Source organism: Pristis pectinata, chromosome 22 (genome assembly GCF_009764475.1).
Source record: "Pristis pectinata isolate sPriPec2 chromosome 22, sPriPec2.1.pri, whole genome shotgun sequence".
Taxonomy (NCBI): domain Eukaryota; kingdom Metazoa; phylum Chordata; class Chondrichthyes; order Rhinopristiformes; family Pristidae; genus Pristis; species Pristis pectinata.
In genome coordinates, this window is record NC_067426.1 from 9009312 (window position 1) to 9025521 (window position 16210).

Genomic DNA, 16210 nt, shown 5'->3' on the forward strand with positions numbered 1-16210 from the left:
TATTTTTAAAAAACACAAGAAGCAATATGCATACTATGTTTCTCATTCCAAAAGTTGCTGTAAAATGAAAAACATACTGAGCCAAAGATTCTTTCTTAATGATGAAATTAAGTTAACAATCTCTTGGTTATTTCCCAGTAGCATTGCTTTCTCCATTAGGAGAACAAAAATAAAGTTGGTGGAAATATTCACCGTGGACCACCCAAAGGTCTCTCTAAGTACTCAGCATAAACTATCTAGAATTTTTAAAAAGTGTAACTCACGCATCCAAGTTTATCAACAGCATAATATGCATTGTGGCACGTCATTTACAAAAGTTTTCGGGACACTTTCATCATCATACGCCATTGGCCAGATGGTAGGAAGCAGAGGGTGATGATGGAAGGTTGTTTTTCAGACTGGAGGCCCGTGAGTAGTGGTGATCCGCAGGGATCAGTGCTAGGCCCATTGCTATTTGTCATCTACATCAATGATTTGGATGAGAATGTACAAGGCATGGTTAGTATGTTTGCAGATGACACTAAAATAGGTGGTGTCATTGACAGTGAAGATGGTTATCAGGATTTACAGAGAGATCTTGATCAGCTGGGTAAGGGACAAGGAATGGCAAATAGAGTTTAATTTGGATAAGTGCGAGGTTTGGAAAGTCAAATCCAGGTAGGACTTTCACAGTGAACTGCTGGGCCATGGGGAGTGTTGTAGAACAGAGGGACCTTGGAGTTCAAGTACATATTTTCCTTAAAGTGGAGTCACAGGTAGACAGGGTGGTGAGGAAGGCTTCTAGCATGCTGGCCTTCATCAGTAAGGGTAATGAGTATAAAAGTTGGGAGGTCACAGTGCGGTTGTACAGGATGCTGGTGAGGCCACACTTGAAGTATTGTGTTCAGTTTTGCTCACCTGCTGTAGGAAATAAGTTATTAAACTGGATAGAGGGCAAAAAAGACTTACAAGGATGTTGCCAGGACTTGAGGGACTGAATTATAGGGAGAGGTTGGACACACTTAGACATTTTTCCTTGGAGCATAGGAGACTGAGAGGTGATCTTATAGAGGTGTTAAAATCAAGAGAGGCATAGATAGGTTGAATGTCTTTTTCCCAGGGTTGGGGAATCTAGAACTAGAGGGCATAGGTTTAAGGTGAGAGGGGAAAGATTTAATAAGAACTTGAGGGGCAATTTCTTTTTAAAACAAGGAGTGGTATGTATGTGGAATGAGCTGCTGGAGGAAGTGGTTGAGGCAGGTACAATAACAACTTTTAAAAGACAGTTGGACAGGTACATGGATAGGAAAGGTTACGGGCCAAATGCAGGCAAATAGGACTACCTTAGATGGGAAGCTATGACTCGTACATCATTTATCAAGACCTACACTATTCAGTCAAGTAGAACTACTCAGAATGTCTGATGTAGTGACAGCATGTTATGTTAATTAATCATTTATTATATATTTAATGTTTTAACAGGAACTTGCAGAATTGACCATTACCCAGCATTATCGGCATATAGTTTACCCTACCAAAACCTGTGGCAAAAGCAGAACTTATGACAGACAAGGAAGAACAAACTTAAAACAATACTCTGAAATGTTGACAGAGTATACTGCTTGTGTTGGAAAATTCTGTGATTTTACCTCAGAGCAAGTACATTAATGAGTAGAGGCATTTCAATGGGTCATAAATGTTAGGAAGACTGTATGTACATTCCTTGGTCTGGATTGACTGAGTTTAGCTAAATTCAACTGGAATACAAGAATAAGACACATTTTGAAACCTTGGTTAGCATAACTGGCACAGCCAAATAACTTACTAGCAACAAGAATCACACAATTAATCATTTTTTTATTTATTAATTTCTTGAAACATGGGTATAACAGTCAAGGTTCACATTTAATATAATACCAAACTGCCCTTGAGAAGGTGATGATGAGACATCTTCTTGAACTTCCTAAATCCTTCTGGTGAAGGTACTCCAGCAATACAGTTGAATAGGCAATTCCAGGATTTAGACCAAATAAAGGAATTGTAAAGTAGTTCCAAATCAGGATAATGTGCCATTTGGTGGGGAAACTGCAGGTGCTGGTCTTCCTGTGGGGCCACTGCCTGTTTTATTTGGTGCTATATGTTGTGACTTTGGGAAGTGCTGTTAGATTGCCTTCCTTAGCCACAGTACATGTGGGTTGCCAGCAGGTGTCAGTACATTGAGAGGAACGGGGGGAAATGGCACTGGTCTGTGGCCTCCTGCATTGCTACAATGAGGCCCAATGCAAGCTTCGGGAGCAGCATCTCATCTTCCATCCGGTCACGTTGCAGCTTTCTGGACTCAATATTGATTTCTATAACTTCAGGTAACTTGATTTTTCCATCTGTGATATTGGCTCAGCTTGTTTGGTTTTTTCCTTTGGAAAATACGGAACAGGAAGATATGCCCAGCACATCAGCTGGGCATGTCTTTCTAATCTACATTTTGCAATTCCTACATTCTTTTGCCTATGTTCTCACTGTCCAACTGCTCTCATTCACTCATTGACAAGATAATCTTGTTTCCAGCTTTTCTCCATGGTCACCTTGCTTTTACCCTATCAGAAACAGCTCCCATCATCTCTGCAGGTTAACAAGTTTCTTTTCTCTCCTCAGTTCTAACAAAAGATCTTAACTCTGTCTCCCCACAGATGCAGTCTGACCTGCTGAGTATTTCCAGCATTTTCTGTTTTTATAATATGATATTGCCTCCTGGGTGCCAGGTCAAGGACGTCTTGGAGCGGCTACAGAACATTCTCAAGGGGGAGGGTGTGCAGCCAGCGGTCGTGGTGCATATTGATACCAACGGCATAGGTAGAAAGAGGGATGAGGTCCTGTGCAGTGAATATAGGGAGTTAGGAGAGAAACTAAAAAGCAGGATCTCAAGGGTAGTAATCTCTGGATTACTCCCAGTACCATGTGCAAGTGAAGGTAAAAATAGATAGCTCAGATGAATGCGTGGCTGAGGAGCTGATGCAGGGGACAGGGATTCAAGTTCTTGGATCAATGGGATCCCTTCTGGGGTAGGGGTGATCTGTTCAAGAGAGATGGATTGCACCTGAATTGGAGGGGGAACAAAATCCTGGCTGGGAGATTTGCTAATACTACTCAGGAGAGTTTAAACTAGAGTGGCAGAGGGGTGGGGCCCTGAGAAGTAGAGTGGCTGATGAGAAATCAGGTGATAATACTGTAGCCAATGAGAGCACGTTTAGTAGCCAGGATAGCCAGGAGCACAGTGTAGGGAGAGGAAAGACCATTGGTTGAAACTGCATTTATTTCAATGCAAGAGGCTTGGCAGGTAAAGCGAATGAACTCAGAGTGTGGATTGGCTCTGGGTACTGGGATATTATAACCATAACAGAAACATGGCTGAGGGAAGAGCAAGACTGGCAGCTTAATGTTCCAGGTATGACAGAGATGCAGGTAAGAGGAGGGTGCGTTGCCTTCTTAATGAAAGAGGACATAACAACAGTCCTTAGAGAGGATGTTCTTGGGGAATCATCCAGTGAGGCCATAGGGGTAGAAACAAGAAGGGATGGTCACTCCGATAGGATTGTATTATAAGCCCCCCAATAGTCAGTGGGAATTGGAGCAGATATGTAGAGAGATTGCAGTTAGTTGTAAACATAAAAGGGTAATATTAGTGGGAGATTTTAATTTCTCTAATATTGACTGGGCCAACCATAGTGTAAAAGGCTTGGACGGAGTGGAATTTGTGAAATGGGTCCGATGAAGCTTCCTTTATCAATATTTAGAGGGACCTACTAAAGATGTTGCAGCACTGGACCTCCTCCTGAGGAATGAGATAGGGCATGTGGCAGAAGTGTCCGTCGACAAGCACTTTGGGTCCATTGACCATAATTCTATTAGTTTGAAAATACTTAAGGAGAAGGATACACTGGTTCACAGGTTAGGGTCCTGAACTGGGACAGAACAAATTTTTGATCCATTAGGGGGGATCTTGCAGTGGTTGACTGGGCAAGATTGTTTGCAAGGAAAGCAGCATCTGCCATGTTGGAGGGTTTTAAAAGTGTGATTTCAAGAGTTCAGGGCCTGCATGTTCCTGTTAGGGTGAAGGGCAAAGCTGGCAGGCTTCTGAATCCCTGGATGATGAGAAATATCAAGGCTCTGGTTAAGACAAAGAGGGAGGCATACACTGTGCATAAGCAATTGGGAACCAGTGAATCTCTTGATGACTACAAGAGTGTAGGAGTGCACAAGAGAGGTTAGGAGGGCAAAAAGAGGATATGAGGGGGATCTGACAGACAAGGTGAGGCAAAATCCCAAGAGATCCTATAGGTATATTAAGAATAAAAGAGTGGCTAGGGAGAAAATAGGTCCCCTTAAGTATCAGCATGCAGTGTGGGGAACCAAAGGAAATGGGAGAGATTTTTAATGAATATTTCTCTCCACTTTTTACTGTGGAGAAAATGATGGAAGCTAAGGAAATGGGGGAAAATGAGTGGTCGTGTCTTGGATCACATACAAATTAGCAGAGAGGAGGTATTAGAGGACTTAAAGTGCATTATGGTGGATAAGTCCCCAGGGCCTGACCTAGTGCATTGTCAGACCTTGTGGGAAGCTAGAGAAGAAATTGCAGAGGCCCTTGCTGAGAATTTTGCTTCATCCCTGGCCACAGGTGAGGTTCTGGAGGTCTGGAGAGTGGCTAATGTGGTACGATTGTTTAAAAAGGATAACAAAAACAAGACAGGAAACCACAGACCGGTGAGTCTGACATCGGTGGTGGGCAAATTGTTGGAGGGGATTTTGAGGGACAAGGTCTACCAACATTTGGAGAAACATAGAACAACATAGAACAGTACAGCACAGAACAGGCCCTTCGGCCCACAATGTTGTGCCGACATAGCTAATCCCTCTTACCTACAGAATGCTCATGTCCCTCCATTTTCCTCTCATCCCAATGAATTTCCCTCCACCACCCTATCAGGCAATGCACTCCAGGCATCTACCACTCTGAGTAAAAAATTTACCCCTCACGTCTCTTCTGAACCTACCCCCTCTCACCTTAAGTGCATGCCCGATGGTATTGAATTGCTCAATAATGGGAAGAAGATATTGCCTGTCCACCCTATCTGTGCCCCTCATAATTTTATACACTTCCAACAGATCACTCCTCAGCCTCCGCCGCTCCAGAGAAAAGAGCCCAAGTTTGCTCAGCCTCTCCTCGTGGCACATGCCCTCTAATCCAGGCAGCATCCTAGTAAACCTCCTCTGCAGCCTCTCTAAAGCCTCAACATCCTCCCTATAGTGCGGTGACCAGAACTGCACGCAATACTCTAAATGTGGCCTAACCAGAGCTCTATAGAGATGCAACATAACTTCTTGACTCCTAATCTCAATACCTCAATTAATGAAAGCAAGCATTCCATAAGCCTTCTTAACTACCCTATCTACCTGTGCAGCACTTCCAATGAGCCATGGACTTGCACCCCAAGGTCACTCTGCTCTTCAACACTGTTAAGGGTCTTGCCCTTAAGAGTGTTCTGCCTCATGACATTAGTCCTACCAAGGTGCAACACCTCACATTTATCCGGGTTAAACTCCATCTGCCATTTCTCTGCCCACATCTGCAACTCACCTATATCACGCTGTATCCATCACCAGTCTTCTACACTATTCACAATTCCACCATTCTTGGTATCATCTGCAACATTATTAACCCATCCATCAACATACTCAACCAGGTCATTTATGTACATCACAAACAGCAAAGGTCCCAGCACAGATCCCTGCGGAACACCACGACTCACAGGCCTCCAGCCCAAGTAAGTCCCTTCAACCACCAACCTGTCTTCTATGGGCAAGACAGTTCTGGATCCACACAGCCAATTCTCCACTGACCCCATGCATCCGAACCTTCTTGATTAACCTATTATGTGGGACCTTGTCAAATACCTTAAGGAAGTCCATATACATTACATCCACAGCTCTACCTTTATCAATCTCTCTCATCATCTTGTCAAAAGACTCAACCAGGTTAGTAAGACATGACTTGCCCCCGCACAAAGCCATACAGGCTTTCCCTAATCAAGCCATTGGATTCCAGATGCTTGTATATCCTATCTCTAAGAATTTTCTCCAGCAATTTCCCTACAACTGACATGAGACTCACCAGTCTATAGTTCCCCAGATTTTCCCTTATTCCTTTCTTAAATAGCGCAATAATATTAGCCACTCGCCAATCCTCCGGGACCTCACCCACGGTCAAAGAGGACACAAAGATGCTGGTCAAGGCCCCAGCAATTTCCTCTCTCACCTCCCTCAGTAACCTGGGGTATATCCCATCAGGCACCTGGGACTTATCCACCTTAATACTGTTTAGGAGACCTAACACTACCTCCTCCTTGACCTCTAAATGCCCTAACATGTTTACGCCCTAAGTTCCAATTTCTGCATCCTGCATGTCCCTTTCTTGGGTAAATACTGAAGAGAAATACTCATTCAGAACCTCACCCACATCCTCTGCATCCAAACATAGATTCCCTTCTTTATCCTTGTGGTCCTACCCTTTCCCTTGTTATCCTCTTATTCCTTGCATAGATATAGAATGCCTTTGGATTCTCCTTAATCCTACTTGCTAAGGACTTTTCAGGGCACCTCCTGGCTTTCCTACTTCCTTTCTTGAGTTCTTTTCTAGCTTCTTTATAGTCCTCACGTGCTCTATCTGATCCTAACTTCTGATGCTCTACATACTTGTCCTTTCCCTTCTTGGCTAAGTTCATCACTTCTCTGGACATCCAAGGTTCACTTATTTTGCCATTCATGTCCTTCTTTCTAACTGGGACATACCTGTCCTGTACCCTATGTATTTGATCTTTAAATACTTTCCACGTGTTTGACGTGGACTTGCCAGCAAAAAGGTGCTCCCAGGTTACTCTACCTAGTTCCTGCCTTATGCCTTCATAATTAGCCCTGCTCCAATTTAAAACCCTCCTGCTAGCCCCATACCTGTTCTTATCTATAGCTATCCGGAGCTGCTATAGCTTATCTATAGCTTTCATGGGTGATTTCAACTTCCCTAATATTGATTGGCACCTCCTTAGTGTAAAGGGGATAGATGGGACGGAGTTTGTTCGGTGTGTACAGGAAGGATTCCTGACACAGTATGTGGACAGGCCGACTAGAGGAGAGGACATTCTGGACCTGGTGCTAGGCAATGAGCCTGATCAGGTTTCAGATCTCTCGGTGGGAGAGCATTTTGGAGATAGTGACCATAAATCCTCAACCTTTACCATAGCCTTAGAGAGGGATAGGAGCAGACGATATGGGAAAGTATTTAACTGGGAGAGGGGGAATTATGATGCTATTAGGCAGGAACTTGGGAGCGTAAATTGGGAACGTAAATTGGGAACAGATGTTCTTGAGGAACTGCACAACAGAAATGTGGAGGTTGTTAAGGGAGTATTTGCATGGACTTCTGGATAGGTTTGTCCCATTGAGGCAGGGTAAGGATGGTAGAGTGAAGGAACCATGGTTGACAAGATACGTAGAATATCTTGTCAAGAGGAAGAAAGAAACTTATCTGAGGTTTAGAAAGCATGGATCAGACAGGGCTCTGGAGAGTTACAAGCTAGCCAGGTGAGAGCTTAAGAATGGACTAGGAGAGCTAGAAGGGGGCATGAGAAGTCCTTGGCAAGAGGATCAAGGAAAACCCCAGGGCGTTCTACACATACTTGAAGAACAAGAGGATGACCAGAGTGAGGGTAGGACCGATCAGGGATAAAAGAGGAAACGTGTGCCTGGAGTTGGAAGAGGTAGGGGAGGTCCTTAATGAATACCTTGCTTCAGAATTCACCAGAGAGAGAGACCTTGACATTTGTGAAGATGGTGTTTGACAGGCTGATATGCTAGGGCATGTCGACATGAGGAAAGAGGATGTGCTGGAATAGCGAGGGAAGAGATTGCTGCACCTTTGGCGACAACCTTTGCGTCCTCACTGGCCACAGGAGTAGTGCCAGATGATTGGAGGGTGGCAAATGTTGTTCCATTGTTTAAGAAAGGGAATAGGGATAACCCTGGGAATTACAGGCCGGTGAGTCTTACTTCAGTGGTGGGCAAATTACTGGAAAAGATTCTTAGAGACAGGATTTATGGGCATTTGGAGAAGCACAGGCTGATTAGGGACAGTCAGCATGGCTTTGTGAGGGGCAGGTCGTGCCTCACGAGCCTGATTGAATTCTTTGAGGATGTGACAAAGCACATTGATGAAGGTAGAGCAGTGGATGTGGTGTACATGGATTTTAGTAAGGCATTTAATAAGGTTCCTCATGGAAGGCTTATTCAGAAAGTCAGGAGTGCTGGGATCCAGGGAAACTTGGCTGTGTGGATTCAGAATTAGCTAGCCCATAGAAGACAGAGGGTGATGGTAGATGGAGCACATTCTGCCTGGAGGTCGGTGACCAGTGGTGTTCCGCAGGGATCTGTTCTGGGACGCCTGCTCTTTGTGATTTTTATAAATGACTTGGATGAGGATGTGGAAGGGTGGGTTAGTAAGTTTGCTAATGATACAAAGGTTGGTGGTGTAGTGGATATTGCAGAAGGTTGCTGTAGATTACAACAGGACATTGATAGAATGCAGAGCAGGGCTGAGAAGTGGCAGATGGAGGTCAACCCGGGTAAGTGTGGTGTGATACACTTCGGAAGATCGAATTTGAAGGCAGAATACAAGGTTAATGGCAGGACTCTTAGCAGTGTGGAGGAACAGAGGGATCTTGGGGTCCATGTCCATAGATCCCTCAATGTTGCCACATGGGTCGATAGGATTGTTAAGAAGGCATATGGAGTGTTGGCCTTCATTAGTCAGGATACTGAGTTCAAGAGCCGTGAGGTGATGTTGCAGCTCTATAGAACTCTGGTCAGACCACACTTGGAGTATTGTGTTCAGTTCTGGTCGCCTCATTATAGGAAGGATGTGGAAGCTTTAGAGAGGGTGCAGAGGGAGATTTACCAGGATGTTGCCTGGATTGGAGAGCATGTTTTATGAGGATAGGTTGAGTGAGCTAGGGCTTTTCTCTTTGGAGAGAAGGAGGATCAGAGGTGACTTGATAGAGGTGTACAAGATGATAAGAGGCATAGATCGAGTGGACAGTCAGAGACTTTTTCCCAGGGCGACAATGGCTAACACAAGGGGACATAATTTTAAGGTGATTAGAGGAAGGTATAAGGGGGATGTCAGGGGTAAGTTTTTTTTTTTACACAGAGTGTGGTGGGTGTGTGGAACGCACTGCCTGCAGAGGTTGTGGGGGCAGATACATTAGGGACATTTAAGACACTCTTAGATAGACACATGAATGATTGAGAAATGGGGAGCTATGTGAGAGGGAAGGGTTAGATAGGAGCAGGATAAAATGTTGGCGCAACATTGTGGGCCAAGGGGCCTGTACTGTGCTGTAGTTGTTCTATGTTCTAAAGTTAATGAGTTGTGGTCACTGTTCCCCAATTGCTCACCCACTGATAGGTGAGTCACCTGGCCAGGCTCATTATCTAGCACCAGGTCCAGAATATCCTCTGTCCTTGTTGGACTGTCAACATATTGATTTAAGACCCCCTCCTGGCTACACCTAACAAATTCTGCCCCATCTAACCCCCTTACACTAAAAAGGTCCCAATTTATATCAGGGAACTTGAAGTCTCCCATGACCACAATCCTGTAATTCTTTACACATTTCCCTAATCTGTTTGCATATTCGTTCCTCAATGTCCCTGTGGCTATTGGGTGGTCTATTGTACACCCCCAAGAGAGTGATTGCACCCTTCCTATTCCTGAGTTCTACTCATATAGACTCTATGTCCGAGCCCTCCATTATATATCCCCGGAGTGCAGCTGATATATTATCTCTAATTAGCATTGCAACTCCTCCCCCTATTTTACCCCCCTCTCTATTCTTCCTAAAACTGGTCTGATTTGGGACAGTCAGCACTGCTTTGTGCGTGGGAAGTCATGTCTGTCAAATCTCTTGTTCTTTGAGGAGGTAACTAAGAGGGTAGATGAGGCTAGGGCAGTGGACATTGTCCATGTGGACTTTAGCAAGGACTTTGACAAGGTCCCTCATGGCAGGCTAGTCTGGAAGGTTAAATCGCATGGCATCCAGGGGGAGATAGTCATTGGATTGATAATTGGCTCAGTGGTAGGAAGCAGAGGGTGATGGTCGAGGGTTGTTTCTCAGACTGGAGGCCTGTGTCTAATGGTGTGCCACAAGGGTTGGTGCTGGGACCTTTGTTATTTGTAATTTATATAAACAATTTGGATGTGAATGTACAAGGCATGGTTAGGAAGCTTGCGGATGATAAAATAGGTGGTGGTGTAGCTAGAGTAGAAGATTATGAAAAATTACAGGATGATCTTGATGAGCTAGGTATGTGGGGCTGAGGACTGGCAAATGGCTTTCAATCCAGATAAATGTGAAGTATTGCATTTTGGGAGATCAAAACAGGGTATGACTTATACAGTGAACAGTAAGGATCTGGGGAGTGTTATGGAACAGAAGGACCTAGGAATGCAAATGCATAGTTCCCTGAAAGTGGCATCACAAGTAGATAGTGTGGTAAAGAAGGCATTTGGTACATAGGCCTTCATCAGTCAGGGCACTGAGTATAGGAGTTGGAAGGTGAAACTGCAGTTACATAAGATGTTGGTGAGGCTGCACTTGAATTATTATGAACAGTTTTGGTCATGCTGTTATAGGAGCGATGTATTGAACTAGAAAGAGTGCAGAAAAGATTTATCAGGATGTTGCCTGGATCTGGGGCTTGAGTTACAAGGAGAGGTTGTGCAGACTAGGAATTTATTCCCTGGAACGTAGGAGATTGAGGGGTGATCGGATAGAGGTATATATGATCATGAAGGGCATAGACAGGTTGAAAGCACATTGTCATTTTCCTAGGGAGAGGGTGCTACAAATAAGAGGGCATAGGTTTAAGATCAAAGGAGAGAGATTTAAAAGGGACATCAGGGGCAGCTTCTTCACGCAAAGGGTGGTGTGTATTTGGAATGAGCTGCCAGAAATAGTGGTTGAGGTGGGCACATTAGCAACTTTTAAAAGCCATCTAGATAAGTACATGGACAGGAGGGGTTTAGAGGGCTATGGACAAAACATGGGCAGATGGGACTAGCTCGCTGGGTAACACAGTTGGCATGGACGAGTTGGGCCGAAGGGCTGTTTCCATGCTGTATGACTCAATGATATGTTTTTATAATTTCAAAAAATCCTTTTACCAGCATGGACCTTTAGTAACAGTAACAGCCAGTTGTAGAATCAAGGCTATTGCATTTATAGCCCTTTCACTCACACATACTATATCTCTGTGCCAGCAGTGAACCCTTAAAAAGTTCCCTGCATTATGTGGAAGCAAGGGTTTTCAGATATATAAATGTAAAGATATAGCATCAAGGTAAATTATTTCCCTGCGTAACTATCTATACTAAAGGTTGCATCACAATGGAGCCTGACTAACAACCCTTAGCACATGAAAATTGAGGAAGATTGTAATCGTTAACAGAACATCCGCTCCAATATGCCATGATCCATCTCAATTCATGGGTCAGTCAAGCCTCCTTGAATGCACTAACATGTCCATAAGACCAAAAGACATTGGAGCAGAATTAGGCCATCCCTTAGAGTCTGCTCTGCCATTTGGTCATGGCCGATTTATTTTTCCCTTCAACACCATTCTCCTGCCTTCTCCCTGTAACTTTTAACGCCCTTACTAATCAAGGACCTATCAACCTCCGCTTTAAATATACCCAATGACTTGGCTTTCTACAGCTGTCTGTGGCAATGAATTCCACAGATTCACCACCCTCTGGCTAAAGAAACTCCTCCTCATCACTGTTCGAAAGGAACGTCCCTCTATTCTGAAGCTGTGCACTCTGGTACTTGACTCTCCCACTACCGGAAACATCCTCTCCATGTCCACTCCATCCAGGCCTTTCAATTTTTGGCAGGTTTCAGTGAGATTCCCCCTCATCCTTCTGAGTTCCAGCAAGTACAGGCCCAGAGCCAACAAATGCTCCTTGTATGTTAACCCTTTCATTCCTGGGATCATTCTTGTAAACCTCCCCTGGACCCTCTCCAGTGCCAGCTCATCCTTCCTTAGATACAGGACCCAAAACTGCTCACAATGCTCCAAATGTGGTCTAACCAACATCTTATAAAGCCTCAGCATTACATCCTTGCTTTTATATTCTAGTCGTCTCGAAATTAATGCTAACATTGCATTTGTTTTCCTTATTACTGACTCAACCTGCAAGTTAACCTTTAGGGAATCCTGCACTAGGTCTCCCAAGTCCCTTTGCACCTCCGATTTCTGAATTCCCTGTTTAGAAAATAGTCTACGCCTTTATTCCTTTTACCAAAGTGCATGACCATACACTTCCCTATGCTGTATTCCATCTGCCACTTCTTTGCCTATTCTCCCTACCTGTCCAAGTCCTTCTGCAAACTCCCCACTTCTTCAACACTACCTGCCCCTCCACCTATCTTTGTACCATCCACAAGGCTTGGCCACAAAGCCATCAATTCTGTCATCCAGATCATTAACATATAACGTGAAAAGTAGCGAACCAAGCACCGACCCCTGCGGAATGCCACTAATCACTGGCAGCCAACCAGAAAAGACCCCCTTTATTCCCACTCTTTGCCTTATGCCAGTCAGCCAATCTTCTATCCATGCTAGTACCTTTTCTGTAATACGATGGGTTCCTATCTTGTTCAGCAGCCTCATGTGCAGCACCTTCAAAGGCCATTGGAAAATCCAAGTAAACAACATCCACTGACTCTCCTTTGTCTATTCTGCCTGTTACTTCCTCAAAGAATTCCAACAGATTTGTCAGGCAAGATCTTCCCTTAAGGAAACCATGCTGACTTTGGCCTATTTTATCCTGAGCTTCCAAGTACCCCGAAACCTCATCCTTAATAATGGACTCTAACATCTTACCAACCACTGAAGTCAGGCTAACTGGCCTATAATTTCCTGCCTTTTGCCTTCCTCCCTTCTTAAAGAGTGGAGTGACATTTGCGATTTTCCAGTCCTCTGGAACCATTCCTGACTCTAGTGATTCTTGAAAGATCACTACTAATGCCTCCACAATCTCTTCAGCTACCCCTTTCAGAACCCTGGGATGTAGTCCATCCAGTCCAGGTGCCTTATCTACCTTCATACCTTTCACTTTCCCAAGCACCTTCTCGTTCATTGATAGTTACCCTCTCTCACTATCAGGAAATTATAGGACATTTTGTCATCTGTTCACTTGAGCAGACAGCTTGGTTCACTAAGCCTACATTGCTATCAGCTCTCTAATGAAGAAATTTTTCTTTTAAAGTTAACATATCAGAATTAGAAACACAAAATGAAAAGCAGTTACATTAAAATAAAATAAAATTAAAGTATTTTAATATACTTCCTACTCAAAGGAGCATTATAGTTCATTCTGTGGCTATTAAACATACCTCATCCCTTATTCACCCTCAACACAGGGAGGGAGCAGAAAAGGCACAGGGCATGGAAAAAAAAGAGACACGTATGGAATGTAGCAGGAAAAGGAAAGGAAGGAGAGGCACTGAGAAGAGGGAAAGGGAATAAAGGAGAATGACAAGCAGAGCAGCAAGAAAGGAGGAAAGACTCCTGTAGAGTCCTGTTAACAATCACATTCTTCCTCAATTACCATGTGGTGTGGCTAACAGTTGAACTCCAACGTGATGCATTCTTCAAAACAGATGGTTATGTAGGGAAATAGCATAAAAAGTAGATGCAGGATTGTGGGGTCGCCACTCAACCCCATAAGCCTGCTCTGTCATCCATCAAGATCATGACTGATCTTCTACCTGAGTACTATTTTCGAGCACCATCTCCATATCCCTTGATTCCCTTAACGTCCAGAAATCTGTTTTGAATGAACACCTTGGTCTCCACAGTCCTCCAGAGTCGAACATTCCAAATGTTCAACACTCTCTAAGTGAAGAGATTTCTCCTCATCTGTTCGAAGTGCCCCTCCTTTATTCTGAAACTGGTGTCTCCTCAGTTAGTGGAAACATTCCTCCCTATAACTAGCCTGTCAAGCTCTCTACGAATTGTAAATTTCAATGAGATCTCTTCTCATTCTTCTAAACTCTTTAAGATAAGATCTTATCTTAAAGAATAGTCCTCTCAATTCACTCAATCTCTCCTCTAATGGCAAATCTGGCATTCTTGGAACCAGTCTGGTGAATCTGTGTTGCACTTTCTCCATGGAAACTACATATTTTCTTAAGTAAGGAGACCAGAACAGTATACAGTACTGCAGTTGCAGTCTCAAAAAGGCCCTGTGTAATTGCAATAAGGCTTACCTGGCAGGGGAAAGGCCATGATCAAAAAGGCTGTTCTCCCAGGATGGATTCATGGTGGATCTCTGCAGACAACGACATTGAAGGAAAGACATCGAGGACTCTTCGCGATCAAGCAGCTGCCTGACGAGAGCTTAACCTGCTAACACAGAGGTGGATCCCTATGCTGATTGGGAAACCAATCTAATGCCTCAGTTCAGCAAACGACCACATCAGGATGGTGGCAGCGATGAGCACCTCGGGAGGAGGGATCCGCAATATAGTCAGAGTGATGGTGAAGGATCTCAGCAAGGGGAACCCTTTCACATGGGACCTGTTCATCAGAAAGGTCTTGCTGGATACTTGCAAGTTCGAGGCTAAAGACATCTACTGCCTCCAGGACTTCATGGGTAACGGGTACTTCGACGTTACCTTCAAGCACCCAACAGGATGGCAGAAGCTGCTGCAGGACTTTCAGGAGAAGGGGAATGAAGCTCTGCTGTCACTGCTGAAGGTGCAGCCACTCTTCACGCTCCTCACTCAGAAAGAACGTGTGGTAATGGTGCACATGTTTAATCCATATGTGCCCGTGGTGGATGTCCTCACCTTCCTGGCTTGGTATGTTGATGGAGTGGGAACCTGCATCAACATCAAAGACCTGTTTGGGATCTGGACCAACAAGCGCCAGGTGAAGGTCAAGTTGAGAGTTGACGCAAATGGATCTGTCATCCACCCCCCCCCCCTCATTGTTTGCCATCAGAGGGAACTGTGCATACATGGTGTACACGGGACATCCCAGGGTGTGTCGCAACTGCAACAAAACTGGACACGTGGTGGCCCAGTGCAGTGCAGTCATCTGCAAGAACTGCAAGCAGGAAGGTCACCAAACAAAGGACTGTCGGGAAAGCAAATGTGGCAACCTGTGCGGGGAAGCAGGCCACCTCTACAAGGCCTGCCCAAAACGGGCCTGTACGTACGCACAGGCAATAAGAGGGGGTGCCAGTACCAAAAACACCCCGAGGAACACCAACACACCCCCCACCAGCACAGGGGCCTCAGAAGAGACCAAGGCCAGGAGGGGTGAGGACAGCCCGACCGCCTCGAGCCCCCAACCCCCAGCCATAGATGACCAGCCCCCTCCCCAAGAGGAGTCAATGGAAGAGGGAGTGGAGGAGGGACAAGAAAGAGAGTGGCAGGTGGTGAAGAGGAAGGAGGCACAGAAGACACCACCCAAGAGACAACGGGCTGTGGAAAACAAGGGGAATGGAAAGAAAGGAATAATGCAGCAGATGGACACAAGCAACCTCTCCTCGTCAGAGGATGAAAGCAGCAGCGGAAGCCGATGACGGAGGCAGAGGAAGCTGCAAAATAGAGGAGGAAAAACCGAAGAGAAACAACAGACAGGAAGAAGCGAGGGGAGATCCCTGCCCGCTGACCCCCAGCTCTGGGAGACCGGGAGCAGCACAGAGGCCATCGCCCCCCAGCTCCGGGAGACTGGGAGCAGCACCGCATCTGATGCACCCCAGCACTGGGAGATGAAAGAAACTGGACCACCAGAGAAAAAGACAGGGGCACAGATGGAATCTCCCCCAAAGGCACCTCCAGCCTTGCCACAAGGGACCCCACACCCAGGGGGAGACCACTCCCAATATCTGAGCCCAGAATCAGTGATGTAGTTCACCAAAGCTGTGGGCATGAAGACCCAGGACAAATGAAAATGGAGTTTAGTACCAATCACACAGTCCAAAAAAAGCCATGGAGATAAAACTGACATCTCTAAACGTGTGCAGTGGGAAGAGCACTGCGTGATGTGTTAACGCCTTGCAGTTCCTCGCCAAGGTCAAAGCAGATGTGACTTTCTTGCAAGAGTGCGG

General features: G+C 45.1%; 1 protein-coding gene across 1 annotated transcript in view; it reads right to left on the reverse strand.

Annotated features, from left to right (window-relative positions):
- LOC127581886 (receptor-type tyrosine-protein phosphatase U-like) overlaps positions 1-16210 on the reverse strand; it is a 128779-nt gene that overhangs the window by 56431 nt on the left and 56138 nt on the right. The gene's annotated exons all lie outside the window — the stretch shown is intronic.